The following is a 15,585-nucleotide window of genomic DNA, read 5'->3' as shown; positions in this document are numbered from 1 at the left end:
GCCAAATGAGCTTCCACCTTCACGTGGTTGGCCTTGTTTAGTAGAGAATATTAAACTATTCTTGAAACAAAGTGAAGCTCAATAAGATACTAAATATTTCTCTATTTTGTTCTATGTTTAGACTGTTGTCCTATGCATCTAAGGCTTCATGCTTTGAATTGTCATGAAGTTCTAAACTTGTAGCTTTTTTATTGCATCCTTGGATCTCAACACTGTCTTGGGAATGTGTTATCACCAATGATACGTTTATCATAATTGACTAGGGAAACCCTTGATCAACACTGTCTTGGGACTGTGTTATCTGAATATGCTGCTGTTTGGAAGAGGTTATTTTAAGCAAAGGGAATTAGGATTTGATCATATTAGTGATGCGAACACAACACAACACACACTTCGGCCCCAAGAAAAATGCTTTTGCCTTGGAGCTATGGATTGGTGAGGCCACAAATGGGGGAACTCATCCACAATTAACAAAGTTAAGGCTCAACCCCGAGAGCAAATTGGCACAAGCCTACAATGATGATGGCCTAGTGGCTGTTTGAACCTTGTTGGCCCCTACACCATCACCACCACCACTTAACCAAAATACTTAGTAGTGAACCTCACTTTTGATATTACTATGCAGTAAAGGGGGTACCACTGTTAATACTTGTCAATTTCTTGTCCATATTTTACTGATCCTTCATTTGAATCCATGTATGGTGCAGGGGCACCCAAGGAAAAATGAACCTACAGGATACACCAGGAGCTATGTGGGAGATAATGAAGGTACAAGGGCAATCAATGCCTAATGGAGACCTATTGAGTTATTTGATGATGAATCATGGCTATTAAAGCCATTAAATGTAATAAATTTCACAAAGTTGACAAAATGTAAGGTATTGCCAAGAATAGGCAAATTGGCACAAATAGGGAGTCAATATGATGTAAGGGGTCATTTGAAGTCCTAGGGTGTCCTAGGAAGAGTTATGGGTGGATGATAGTGTTTACATGATGTAATAGGCTATTAAAGCCCCTAAATGATGTAAAATGCACTCAAAGTGCAAGATCTTGTAAAATTACCAACATTGGCAACATAAGCCAACTTAGGCTTGAATGGGGTTAGTTAAGGTTATAGGTGTGTGAAGAGTGTTTTAAAAGGTCTTTTAGAGTCATTTAGGAATGACATTATATATAGTTGTCATAAGTCTTTAGCGAGAAAAGGTCACAAAAGATAATCAAAGGTAATGATGTTAAAAAAGTTATAAAAACTGTCTATTTGCTATCATAAGACAATTAGAAGAGTGGTTGGCATCCAAGGGGGCTTTAGTTTAGTTTTATGTGTTAGTTAGATGGGAAAACGTTTAGAAAAGAAATGTCTTTATAATACACAAGGGCAGAAGTTGAAGAGAGGTGTATGTAACAAGAAAATAAATAAATCAAAGAAATCTGCTATTCACTGTCACAGTGACAGTTTCCTAATTGCAAGATTCGTTGGTAATCCAATAAAGTTCTTTATATTCAAGATTTATTGTTGTTGCTCCTTGAAAATATTGTCATGATTTGTTAACTCTTGGCAAGGACTTTGTAAGTTATTTAAAAAAAAAAAACTATCTCTGAAATCTTTGCTGTCACAGGGAACGTGACTGATTATCACAGTTTTGTAGTCATTAATGGAGACAAGCCTCTCCCACTTTCTGTGAATGGACTGTAACTTGTGGTAGAGGCACTTAAGTGTATGAATATGTTGTTTTTATGATTTTAATGTAGGAGGATGCAGGTGACAGTGAACAAAGAAAAGAACAACAGGGTGACTATTGTACCAAACAGTGAAGGTGCATTTGCAAGTTACCACATGGTGAATATGAGCAAATGGAGATTGGAATGGATAAATGTGTGTTGAAAACATTTTAGGGAGTATGTTTAAAGTTTTTTGAGCCAATAGAAAGGTTTTATGAGTTGATTTATGGTCTTTTCTAGGAAGCCCTAGGCTAGAAACCCTAAAAAGGAGGGTTTGATGAAAAGGTGTCTAGAAATGCATGGAAGGTCAAACAAATTGTGGAATTCTATCATTTATTAGATGCCTTAATATTGTTTCAAGGTTTGGAGAGTTTGGTGTGTGTGCAAAGCATAGTTGCTTTGTTAGGCAAGGGCTAATTAGGCCTAATTGCTGTAGTGATAGCCATAGAAAGGTGCAACAATCACAGGTTGAGAAATTGATATTTGAAAGGTTTGAAGAAAACCATAAAGGGTATTTGAAAAGGTGAATAACTCACTAGGTTGTTTGGGGAGTTAGAGAGAAAAGTGCAATTTGCTGCAGGACAGGGCTACTAGACAGGCCTAGAAGGGCTAAATTAGGAAATGGTGAGAGATAGGTTGTTGGAAGCTGGTGAAGAGTTGAAGGATGCTATAAGATAGGCCATGATAAGATGGTCTAAGGTGTTAGGGTCAGTGAGAGATGCCAGAGTTGGATTTTGGTATGATGGAGGTGCTAGGTACACTAGGTGACCTAGAAGGAAATTGATACAATAATAGATTGTGGTAAAGAGGTAGGAAGTGAATTGGTGGGTATGGTGTGTGGAAGAGATCTACTAAGTTAGGGACTTCTTATTGATCCTTGAGTTGAACTCTAGTTCCTTGAGTGGATTCCAAGACGTTGTTGAATCCTTGAGTTGAATAGGGTTCCTTAAGGGGATATTAGAAGGCTCTGCATCAATGTAACTTCCATTCCTCGATTTGAAGATTCTTTAGTTAGTTTGTGTCCACTTTCTTTAAAACTGGTAATAAAACCATTTTTAGAGGAATAAAATTCTTACATGGATCTATCAATAAGAACGCTTTTAAAATTGTGGAAAGAACACAAGAAACTATAGTTTCTGTTGACTCATCTATGCTATGTGCATCATGAAGTTAAAAATTGTAATGTTGTACAAAGAAGATTCTCAGATATGGAATATTTACATAGAGGTATGCAAATTACTTAAAATTTAAAGACGTTTAGGTGGCCAATGTCACATAAATTACATTGTCTCATATGAATATATTCATTAAAATGTACTACCCTCTCTTATATCTTGTCTCTTATAAGGCTGAATTGGCCATGTGTGAGGATGGTTTCAACATATGTGTTTTGACAAGTTTTTTGATGGAATTACATGGATAGGGTGATCCCACGTTACAAAATCCAGTACTCTATGACAATAGGGTGACTTACATGTTCATTTAGCATAACAATATCTACCTTATGGCAACATCAAGACAAAACTCTAATGCAACTAGCTTACTATTATTTTTACATCGAGTTGTGGATGTAAGTTCAACAATCTACACTTCTCATTCACAATTTATTTCTTGTCTGAGGCTCTATTTTCAATTATTAAATGGAACACTACATTTAGGGAACTTACTAAACCTATATAGCCAGGAATTCTAGTGTATGCATATAATTCTTTTATTTGTAGCTATTGCATGCATATTTAGGTGTTATTACAATAATCAAGAGTTGTTAATGTTCCTCTTTGTTTTCTACTATGATTAGTGTGTTGCAATAACTAATTCACATGTCAACTTTAGGTTCAATTTTGGATTGTCATGTGTGTTATTTCTGCAGGTATTCAAGCACTATTTTGAAGAGCTAGAAGAAGAGTCTTTGAGAGACAATTTCGTTGTTGTTGTGAGTGTACACATCTATTTTTAATCTGAGCCACAGAGGGTCGAGGGTTCAAAATTCCTTGTAATGAACTATATTTTGAGAATATTTTATCATGAACTTAAAATTTAAAATATGTGTATATCATTTCACCACTTTTATTTCCCATTGTATAGTATGAACTACTAGATGAAATAATGGATTTCGAGTACCCTCAATATACAGAGGCAAATATTCTTAGTGAATTCATCAAAATGGATGATTACAGGATGGAAGTCACTCATCGTTTATTTTAGATCTGATTTATTTACTGTTTAGATAGATCTTTCTGACATGTTAGCTTCAGGGAATGGTTTAAGTATGACTGATATTTCTGTGTATTTGCTAATTTGTCTCATGATTTTCTTTAACTTTGTAGTATGGAAAAAAATGTTGAAATTGAATTGCCAGTACCAGCTGATGCATCTACACATCATGTACGCACATCAATGGGTACTTCTGCATACTCCCCAGAGAGGGATGCTTTGCTTTGGAAAATAAAATCATTTCTTGGTGGAAAGGTATCTTGCAACTTTCATTGGTTTTCTTGTTCAAAGATGGTTAATAGGACCATGGTTCTGGAACCTGATGTTTTAGTTTCTTGATTGACTTATTATGTGGGTTTTGATTCATGAATACATATTGAGGGCTGAATTTAGCCTTTCTAGCATAACTACTGAAGAAGCAACCCCAGATAAGCGGACGCCTATTCGTGTCAAATTTGAGATACCATATTTTACTGTATTAGGAATTCAGGTAATTTCTTAACTTTAGTTTACAAATGTAGATTATTGCTTTTGCGAGTATCATTAGCTCATTACCAGGATTTATAACTTATCTGAAATTTGAGTCATTTCAGGTCGTTTTGGACTGACTCCATAAAAGTCATCACAATGTTGGACCCTTTTGTGTGTTCATTTCTATATTTTTGATGAGAAAAAGCTCATTGCTTATATTTATATTGGCCTCAATGAAAATCATTATGCTTTTTAAATATTTAGCTCCACAAGTAAATTGATGCATGAATAAATGGTTGAGAATTTACAATAGTTTCTTTTCTGCCTCCTCCTTTGCATCTACATTCTCAATATTATCTTTCTCTGCACTTACATATACTAATTATCTGGCAACTGACGTGGATCACCTTTGTCTTTTATCAAGCCTTCAATATTATACTATTTCTCAATTTGTAGAAATTTAATCAGAACTCGATAACCTAATTTTCTTCATAGCCACATAAAATAAATTTTAATCATTAATCTACATATTTCTTAGAGTTTTTTAATCCACCGAGTTTTTGCCATAACTAAAGTCATGTCTGCTCCTATTAATAAAGAAACTAGCCATGGATTTGTATCGTTGAATGTAATATTGGATTATTAATGAACTTTGCTAAAGATCCTATTCACGAAAGATGGATTTAATCTTTAGTCACAGGAAATGCTAGTTGTGCTGTGATTGATCAATTATATTTCTGTATTTTCAATGATCGACTATCAATTATATTTCTCATATGATCCTCATTTGCTCTCATAGAATTTCTTTTTTATCATGATCTTTTAAAATCTTTCTCGCTGCTATGCTTTCAAACATTACTTGGTGTTTAGATTATTCACAGTCATATTCATTTATATGAAATTATTAATGAATTTAGAACAGGCATAAAATATTTGGATTTCCTTCCTTGATGCAATTAGCTCGCTACTTCTGTAATTGCTCGATATGATTATTTTGGTAACTTGTATTTGGTGAATACTATTTATATTTGCTGTTATAAAAACTGATGTTCATTGTATTTGCTTTATTCAAGAATTTTGATCTTTTAAATAGTTTTGACTGAGATGAAGATCCACAATGGATAATGACTAAATCACAATGTAAATTATAGGGTGGACGTTGGTAGCTTTGGTCCCCTATCTCCTCTATGCAGCTGACTTAGATTTCTCTTCCTTTTTAATGTGTTGGTCTTCATGTTTCTTCCCTTGCTGATTAGGAGAAAGGTTCGCTGACTGTACCAGGGAAGATGATGGATCTGAGGTTTTTCGATGTTTTTTCCCTCCCTAATATTTGTTGGCACTGCTTATGGAGAAATTGATTTAGGGATTAGATGCTGATGTGTCTCATTCTGCTGAGTTGTCTATATTGTTGATGTTGTTATTGTGCTCATAAGAGCAGTAAACTATCAGATTATCTATTCTAGCATGTTCCTCCTTGGTGTCTTTGTGCAGGGCTGTGAACATCATTATCAACATCCTTTCTGATGTAGTCTTCTTAATTAATCAGATCCTACCATTTCTCACAGGTATTTCTTGGCAGAACATAATATTGAATATGAAATGGAAGTCTCCTAATAATATAGAGCTGAGCATTCTCACACCATCCGAGAGCTGATGCAAGTGAAGCTTCCAGCTACGTGTTTAAGGGGTCTGATTGTGGAAGCCAACAATTTTTTTAAAATGTTTTACTTTGCTGCCATCGCAATTGCGACACAAAAATGATGAATTGCGATGGGGTTACTATACAAGCGATGCCCCTTTTCGTCGCAATTCAACCGTTTCTATCGCAATTGTGACACAAAATGGAATTATTGCGACGGGGTTGCTGTTGGATTCGCTGCAGGTGGAAGCCCCAATAACCGTCACAAAAACCTTGGAAGCGTTGCTATTGCGACGGCTCCCCCACGAATTGCAACGAGGTTGGTGCCATCAACAAGCAGTTTGATTGTGACGACTGTGCGTTGTAGTTGGCGTCGCTATTGTGACGGCTCCCCCACGAATTGTGATGAGGTTGGTGCCATCAACAAGTAGTTTGATTGCGACGAATGTGCATCATAATTGCGACGGGCGACGAAATAGGGTAGACAACGTATTTTGCGACTAAAAAACAACGACGTCTATTAATGTCGTAGTGGCGACACTTAGCTGTCATTATTGCGACACATAGCCATCACAAATTGATGCCAAATGTATTAGTGGAGAAGCAAAGATTAGGTGCAAGACTACCTCATTTCTATGATGGGGTTAAAATAGAAGCTCGTTAGAGTTGATAAATGTATTCAAAACTTTTATGAAATACATTAGGAGTGTATGAAATAGAAAAAGGGAAAAGAAGTTGAGTAACCTCAACCTTCGCTTGCTCAAAAGAAGAAGAAATTGTTAGTAGGAGGCTCAGCCTCAGAACCCAAGGCTAGTGTGTCTGAGGAGAGTAGTACCCCACTGGTCTCCTATGAAGACTCAAATGATGAGGGAGGGTCAAAGGAGGTTGCCCATATACTAATTTTTTTTGAAAGAAAGCACCATAGTTAAGGAACTGCCAACCTACCCCAATGTTCAAAGAAGAAATATATGGGTATCTTGCATTAACAATGGAGAATGACACACCAATTGACACTAAGGATGAGAGGGAGAATTTCTCAACATTTCATTGAACAAAAATACTTCACTAATACACAAGAGTTCAAGGAATTTGGATCAAGTATAGAATGAAGGACTTTGGTGAAAAGAAGAAGAGGCTAGAAATGATGAATCTCAACATTTTGTTGTGATCCAACAAATGATAGATGAATTAGATCTTGATGACATAAACTACAGTCAAGAAGAAGCCAGAGAGATTGTACGAAAGAGTGATATCCTCATTGTACTTGGTCATACAGTTAAGGAATTATTCCTATTGGATCAGGTAAGGCAGTAAGATGACACCACATTTGCTACTTAAATTGAAACTTTTGAGAAAATAAAACAGTCAAGATTTGATCCAAAAATTGAAACTTTGGATACTTGGGTCACCTTTAAAGGAGATAAACCCGAGTTAATTGATATCTCCAAAGGAACACAAAGAATTGTAGTTATCCAATCTATTGATAATACTAATCCTTTAGTCTTTGCAAATGAATTGATGCATAGAGTCATGTTCAACAGGGCACAAATGAAGCATGATAGGAGAGAATTGAGAATTGCAGACAAGAGAAATGGACATTAATACCATCATTAGTAAAATGCACACAAAAACAAGAAGGTTGGAGAGTCAGCTAAACAACATGAAAGCCCTTCCAACACCTGAAACGATGGTTGTTCACTAGCCCATAGTAACCACCATTGAGATCAAAGAAAAGTAGATTGAGGAAATCAGAGATGAAGACATACACAAAGAATGCGCCTATAGGAACTGTAGAGTGGAATTATCACTCAAGTTTCATAGAGATATGCTAATCACATAGAATAGTTCAATTGATACATATGAAGTAAAACTGAACACGTACCATTCATACCACAGTACTAGTAGCCAAGGAAATGATTTCTTTATTAATACCAAAAACTAACATCAGTACAATACCAATGTTCCCAACATTTATAGAAGGGTTGGTTAGTTGGAAACCAATTGATGCATTTCCTTACCATCTAATTACCCAACCCAACTAGCTTTAACAAGTACTAACATAATAGTTACTTTGTTCTGACTACATCTACCCCCCTAGAAAAAAAGATGTTGTCTTCTAGATGATTGTAGAACATGAAACCAACAAAAACAACTTTGACTTCCAGAGGAAGGATGGGAGGACATCCCTGTGCTCAATGTTCCCCTTAGCTATTGCAGGTCTCGCTCAATTGTCTTCTACTTTGTCTAAATGCCCTGCAATACTTGTAGCTCATCCATCTTTTTAGCTTCTGCTACAATGACCTTGCTCTCCAATTCAACTTTTTCTTTGTTCCAGGCTTCCTGCATAGAAAATTACTTAGTTGCTCATTGCTGTTGAAGAATCTTCCTTTCTAGCCCCCAAACTTTAGCTAGGTTTTCACCTTTTGAAGTTACAAAAGGTTCCTCGAAAGGCAACCTCCATTGTTGTTAGCACTTATAGGAAAGGTGATTGTTCATGTCACATGGAAATGATAGAGTTGCCCATCCATGTGGTAGCCGTGTTCTTTGAATAGCTACCTTGTTCTAGTAGTCCCCAATCTGTGTGGCAATCATTCTGCATGAAGGTGGCCAACACCTTTGCTGCGGTGATGATGGTCTCTAGACTCTAAGCCTTAGCCTGCTCCACAATCTTTCGAGTAGACTATTCCATGGCATGAAGCTCAGTGAAAAATAGTTCAGCCTTGATTGCAAAAGAGGTTGTGTCTAGTGGTTCCCCACGCTCACTTCATATCTCAACTTACTCCTTAACAGTTATCTCTATGGGTGAAGACACCATGCCTTCCTCTTCAAGTAACCTGTCTGATTCCTCTAGGACGGTATCTGTCTTGGCCACATCTGCACTAGATAGTATTGCCATGCTACCCTGGGTGTGAATGTTCCTAGTTTTCTCCTCTCCTCCTATCGGCTATACCACAAGAGCAACTGAATGGACTACTTTTGGAGCAAGAGGTGTTTGTAACTTCACTTTATGGGTACACTTTGTTTGGCACCTCAGATCTATGACTTTAGTACAAGAGGATTGTTCTGAAAAGATAAGTGGCACCATCTTCGTAATTGATATTCTGGAAGTCCCCCATGTTAGAATTTCTTGCCAAACACCTATTCCTTCCTTGACTCTTGCTTAATTGGGATTGGAAGTATTTGCTACCTCAATTTTGTTGAGATCACTAGGCAATTTTTGGTAAAGTTTAGGAGGTTCTACTACCTCTGCTAGAAGTGGTCCCTCTGTAGGTGGTAAAAACATCACCACCTATGGAGCCCCCTGGAGATGACTCAAGTAGATCTCCACCTCCTATGACTCTGCGGAGGATGAATCCATATCACTGCCTTCTTCTAAACTTTCCTCATCCTCCTCTTCCTCTTCTTTGATCACTACTGTTTGTTTTGATTTCTTTTTCTTAGGTTCTCCTTCATTGTGAGATCCCATGGTATCCATATGCAACCAGTATGTCATAGATGGCATGTAGGGCTCCACCCTATTAGTCGGTACTAGAATTCCTTGGTGCTCACTGCTCACTCGAGTGCGTACTACTTCTAAGAACAAGGCCACCGTATGATGATGCATATAAAAGGCTTTATGTTTCAACTCCATGAATTCTTGTAGTCTATCAGAAAGAAATTTAGCCTAGTTATATACTTGTCCTTTATACAATCCTTCTACTGCAAGTAACATCCTTAGGGAAATGTCAAAAGTGTGGCTACCCGTAGTGAGCTTGCTTTTAACCAAATCCACCACACAACAAAATTCATCATTTGTTATGAAAATTTTCTTCAGACCCTAACTGTTCTTTAAGATTCTTTCCCATTCCAGACTTGTAAGATCTTTTTGGGACAATAATTTCAACCATTTTTTCTAGTCTTCTTCTATCATAAATTTTTTTTTCTATTTCTTGCCCTCTATTAGGAATTCTGAAAACCCTACTTATTTCTTCTACTGCATAAGAAACTGTCACATATTGCTGGAAATGTTGTGCTATAGATTTATGACCTGATTTCTCATACCCTGTGATTAAATTTTGTAATATAGACTCAAACTCTTTTAATTCAAAAATTGGTATGAAAATGATTTTATCTATACATAACGCTTTCTTCAGGGGATGGTCTACCTCTTCTTTTTCCCACCAAGTCCTGCACTCACTTCCCATCACACTTTCGAATGTAATATTCTTGACAGTGATGGTGATTTTTTGTGCCACTTTCCCTTTACTTTTTTCATCTTCCTTACCTCCTTTGCTTGCAGTACGAGAGATTTCTTCTTTTTGGAGTTGATAATGTTTCCCTTGCTCAAATTTCCAATATTGAGTTTCACCATTGTGTATCCCTTTGTTAGTTCCTAGATTTGTTGAATTGGTTTTATATGCCACCTGTACCAACCGTCCTTCCGTAGTGATTGCTTGTAACCAACTTCCACAAGTTGTCCTAGATTATATATAGATTTCTCAGGTGTTGGGAATGCCTATGTTTTCCATACCTCTATCTATCGTACTCCTACTAACTGCTATTGTACCTCTATCTGTTGTCCTCTAAACTGTTGTCGTATTGGTGTCTCCACCTATTGTACAAAATTTCCTCTTATACACCCTTTTTGTAAGGATGAGAAGCTTTGACTTTGATGTTGTACAGATGAGAATGATTTTTGTATGGACATGGATGGATGTTGTACGAATGTGGTTGGAATTCGTATAGATGTTACTCAATTTTTCCATACGCTGCCATGTTTAGATGAAATTTGCTGATGTCGTACCTTTCCTTGTTCCCGTACGGATGTGTCTTGGTGCTGTACTCTGCCTTGCCTCTCATACAGACATGTTTTGGTATAGATGTGTTTAAGAATGAATGTGTTTTGGTGCCTTGTCCTCCTACAGACATGTTTTGGTATCCTTCCCTCTTGTACGACTGTTTGTACGATCACTCTTCCCTCAGGTCCAGCCGTTTGTATGACTATCTCTGCAATTTCCTGTCTATTATTTCCATTTGCAATTCCTTCTCTATCACTCTGGGTAATGTTTTGTGACTTTCACTTTATAACGACTTTGTTTGATTTTTTGTTTTATTGCTTTTCATCATTTTTCCCCTTTTATATTTATAAAATAGCTACTTGTCACTTTATTTTGCCTCTCATATGCTTTTAATTTAGAACCACTTACTAGGTCTCTAGATAACTTTACTAGCCCATTCTCTTTATACTTCGTGTACTCCTCTGGGTACCCTCCTTCCAACTGAGAGTCTTGTATTTGTAACATATTACATTATGCCTGAAAAACTTCATAGTCTCTCGTTTGCCAGTGGAATAATACACTAAGAAAATTTGTGTAGTCATCTAAGCATTTCCCTAGTTTGAGCACCCCTTCCTCATCTGGTTCCATCCCTTTATAGTTTTCTCCTTCAGAGTCTGATGCCAAGTCCTGACTTATTGATTGGTTCTTGAGGTCTATGATGTACTTTCTTCCTTCAATCTCAATAGAAAGTGTGTTCCATTTCTAGTTATGGGTAGCTTTTGTTGCGACCAACTATCCCTTGCCTAATAAAGCATTGTGCCCTTTCTTTTCTAAATGGATAACCACAAAATCAATAAAAAATTGTTGTGTACCAACAATGAATTTTTGTCCCATCAGTGTTCCTATGCTCTTGATTCCACGTTGGTCCGCTTCTACTAGTTGAAATGTCGGGGGGCCAGAGTGTAGGTTTCTCTAATTCCTTCCATGTTTCTTCTGATAAGACATTTATACTGGAACCTCCATCCACAATAGTATTTGAAAGCTTAAACCCTAATATCTCCATCTCTACTATCGCTAGCATTCTCCCCATTCCTATGGTGAATAGGGTATTATCAAATTTGCATACTTCTCCTTCTCTTTATCTGAGGTTGTCCCTTTCAGGTTTGCCCCCTGTGTTAGTGCCACCTGCAATTGGGGTAATGTTTCTAATAAATCACCTAATTTTACTAGGATAGCAGTTTTTAGTACTTGCCTCACCATATTAATTACACCCTTACTACCAGTAAGCTTTTTTGACGTTGTCTTCCCTACTTCCTCCATGCTATCTCGAATGTCTTTTTGTGCTTCTTGAAATCTTCCTGTCTCCGTAGTAGCATCTGGGTAGGTTAATTTTCTGACTTGCATCCTGGTAACCACACGAATTTTGTCTTCTACATCTTCAATATCTAGCATATTTACTCCCTTCTATCTCGAGCAATTTGCATCTTCATGATTGCTAGGCCCACACCATTTACAAATCATCCCTCCATTTTGTCCTCCTCCGCTTTGGCAATCTCATGCAAAGTGTCCCCATTCATTGCATCTCATACACTGGATCATTGGTCTCCATTTGGATTCATACTGAAGTGGATGCCAAGGTGTGTTGTTATTGCTATTATTGTTACTTCCTCTCGTGTTGTTTCTATATCCTCTTGGTGAGACTTTCGTATTTGTACTCTTCTGAGGAGTGGAGGGTGGTGTGGATTATTCCCCTTGGGTTAGGAATACTTGAGCACTCCATATTTTTAAATTGTAAGGACAATCTTTAATTGTATGCCCCATTACCTGACAAATCTCGCAAAATTCTTTCTTCAGGCAAGATCCTTTTGTATAGCCTTCCTTTTCATGGTTAGTACACCAGAGTTCTCTCCCTTCTTTCTTTTCTTCTTTACTCCCTGCCACTTCTTTCATCAATTGTCTTAGATCTTTTCTTAAGGCTTGAATAGTTTTAGATTCTTCTTCACTCTCTTTCGAACTTTTAGTGGAGCTTCCATGCCTTCTCACCTTGGAGGTTTTACTCTCACTTTCTATATCCATGGTGCGAGTACACCCATCCCCAAAGGTTGATGGTGGAACTATCTTCATTTTTTTTCTAAGGGATAGTGTTAGTCCTTCAATGAACCATTGTTTCTTTAGTCCATCTACCGGCTTGTTGTCTAGTTTCCCTATGAGCTCTTTCAGCCGTCTAGTATAGGCTTTGATAGATTCACTCTTCCCTTGTCTTATGTTATAAATTTTTGTTGTCGAGTTTCCCCATTACTTGACAAATATCGCAAAATGCTTTCTTCGGGCAAGATCCTTTTGTATGGCCTTCTTTTTCACAATCAGTACACTAGAGTTCTCTCCCTTCTTTCTTTTCTTCTTTACTCCCTGCCACTTCTTTCATCAATCATCTCAAATCTTTTCTTAAGGCTTGAATAGTTTTGGATTCTTCTTCACTCTCTTTCGAACTTTCACTAGAGCTTCCATGCCTTCTCGCCTTGGAGGTTTTACTCTCACTTTTTATGTCCATGGCATGAATACATGCATCCCCAAAGGTTGATGGTGGAACTATCTTCATTTTTTTCCTAAGGGATGGTGTTAGTCCTTCAATGAACCATTGTTTCTTTAGTCCATCTATTGGCTTGTTGTCTACTTTCCCTATGAGCTCTTTTAGCCATCTAGTATAGGCTTTGACAGATTCACTCTTCCCTTGTCTTGTGTTATAAATCTCTATTACAATTTCATCATCATCTCTCAGTAGTTTGAATTCCTCTTCAAAAGATGTGCAGATATTACTCTAGGTGTTTTTCTCTGTTGCGTCCAAGTTAGTATACCAATCAATGGAAATACCTCTTAGTGTGGCGGGGAAGGCTTTTAACCATTCCACTGGCTCATTTTCTCCATTTGCTTGCCATATTGTTATGCACGTTTTACAGTGCCTAGCAAGATCCTCTAAGCTGTCCCCTATGAACCTTGGAAATTTTTGTTTGTCTATAGCCATTATGTGAGGTTTTTTCCCCTCTTGTGGGAGCACTTCTTTCAACACTTCCTCCTAATGGAACACATCCTCCAACACTTCCTCCTGATGGAACACTTCCCCCAACACTTCCTCCCAACAGGACACCTCCTCCTAATGAAACACTTCCTCCCAAGGGGACTCCCGATGGAACACTTCTTCCAAACTAGAAGTTCGCTCTTGAGGAGGAACTATTGAAAGTATCTTCTTCTTGACATTGCTCCTGTTAGAGATCTTTCCTCACAGGTGTCTCTCGATTTCTGTATCCCAACTGCCTTGCTAGTGTCTCCGAGATGACCAAATTTTCTATACCTTCGATTGTATGCTCAGTCAACCCTTCTTGGATTCTAATGGAATTCCCTTGTCCTCCCTTCAAGTTATGACATCTCTCCTGCTGTTGTTGGAGATGTAGTACCCTCGAGGTGACTTCTTCCTCAATTTCTTCTCCTTGTACCTGCCTGGGATATATATTTGGAATTAGAGGCATGAATCAATTTTATTGTCTTTCTTTTTTACTTGTAAGAAATTGCTTGTTAATAGGTGAGGAATCTTTCCTAGGAGTTCGTACACCGTTGGTGGCACTGGAAGTTTGTCGCATACCATACCTTTAGGGACCATTGTCTTGGGCTTCCCTTTGTACATGTTGATCGATCATAAATTCCTAGGCAGACACCAGATCATGTGTCAACTGATCTTCCCTAGTTATTTCCTCCTCTTCTAGTCACTATTGATTACTTGGATGCACAGTAGAAAGGGCCTTCCCATTATTCCATCCTGCCGACCTCCAGGTTCAAACTTAGGAAAAAATGCCAAAAATGTAGAGTGGAATTATCACTCAAGTTTCACAAAGATATGCTAATCACATAGAATAGTTCAATTGATACATATGAAGTAAAAATGAACACATACCATTCATACCACAGTACCAGTAGGCAAGGAAATGATTTCTTTATTAATACCAAAAACCAACATCAATACAATACCAATGTTCTCGACATTTATAGAAGGGTTAGTTAGTTGGACACCAACTGACGCATTTCCTTACCACTTAACTACCCAATCCAACTAGCTTTAACAAGTACTAACATAATAGTTACTTTATTTTGACTACAGAAACCTTGAGGATATCTTGCCATTCAGGGTCAAGATGATTATTGGAAGGTGCAGGTGCGTGATCCCACAATAATGGGTTCCACTTTTTGACCAATTTTGACACTGAAATCAATATTTTTGCAACAAATGTCACGTTCAAGTGACTATATCTTAAAAATTATAAATAATTTCAAGATGACATAAACTAATGATTTTGAGTACTTTGTTCCTACTTTGTAACCATATTTTTCAATCTTATTTTTTTTTTAATGTCAACTTTTTCATCTCCTTCAAAAAGTGGTACATAATAAAATTCAATATTTTAAAAGAGTGACAGTCCGTTTGACACACAACTTTTTTTTCTAAAAATGATAATGAAGTAATTCTTTCAGTGTTAGATTTGTAACATCAATATCCAAAGGATGCATTTGGTTTGATTCATTTTGGTTGAATATTGTATAGTTTATGAAGTTTTGAAGTGACACGAATCGTAATTCAGACATACTTTCCATTTGACAGATAATTTGAAGTCAATTTATCAAAAACCTTTTTTTTTTTTGAATAGAAAGGTATCTCAATAAGCTAGTTCCTACATATTTTTAATTTTTTTTGACCTAATTTACTAATTTTCCTAAAGTGTCGAAGTTGGTTGATGT

General features: G+C 37.1%; 1 long non-coding RNA gene across 1 annotated transcript; it reads left to right on the top strand.

Moving 5' to 3' along the window:
• Positions 1 to 4,325: 4,325 nt before the first annotated feature.
• On the top strand, positions 4,326 to 4,626 carry LOC149545128 (uncharacterized). Its single transcript, XR_016354293.1, has 2 exons — positions 4,326 to 4,423; positions 4,527 to 4,626. It is a non-coding gene; the product is annotated as an uncharacterized LOC149545128 (long non-coding RNA).
• The last annotated feature ends 10,959 nt before the right edge of the window (positions 4,627 to 15,585 follow it).

This window comes from Cupressus sempervirens, chromosome 7 (genome assembly GCF_028749045.1).
Source record: "Cupressus sempervirens isolate cs-2001-9-10 chromosome 7, ASM2874904v1, whole genome shotgun sequence".
In the NCBI taxonomy this organism is placed as follows: Eukaryota; Viridiplantae; Streptophyta; class Pinopsida; order Cupressales; family Cupressaceae; genus Cupressus; species Cupressus sempervirens.
This window is presented reverse-complemented; position numbering and strand designations above follow the sequence as displayed.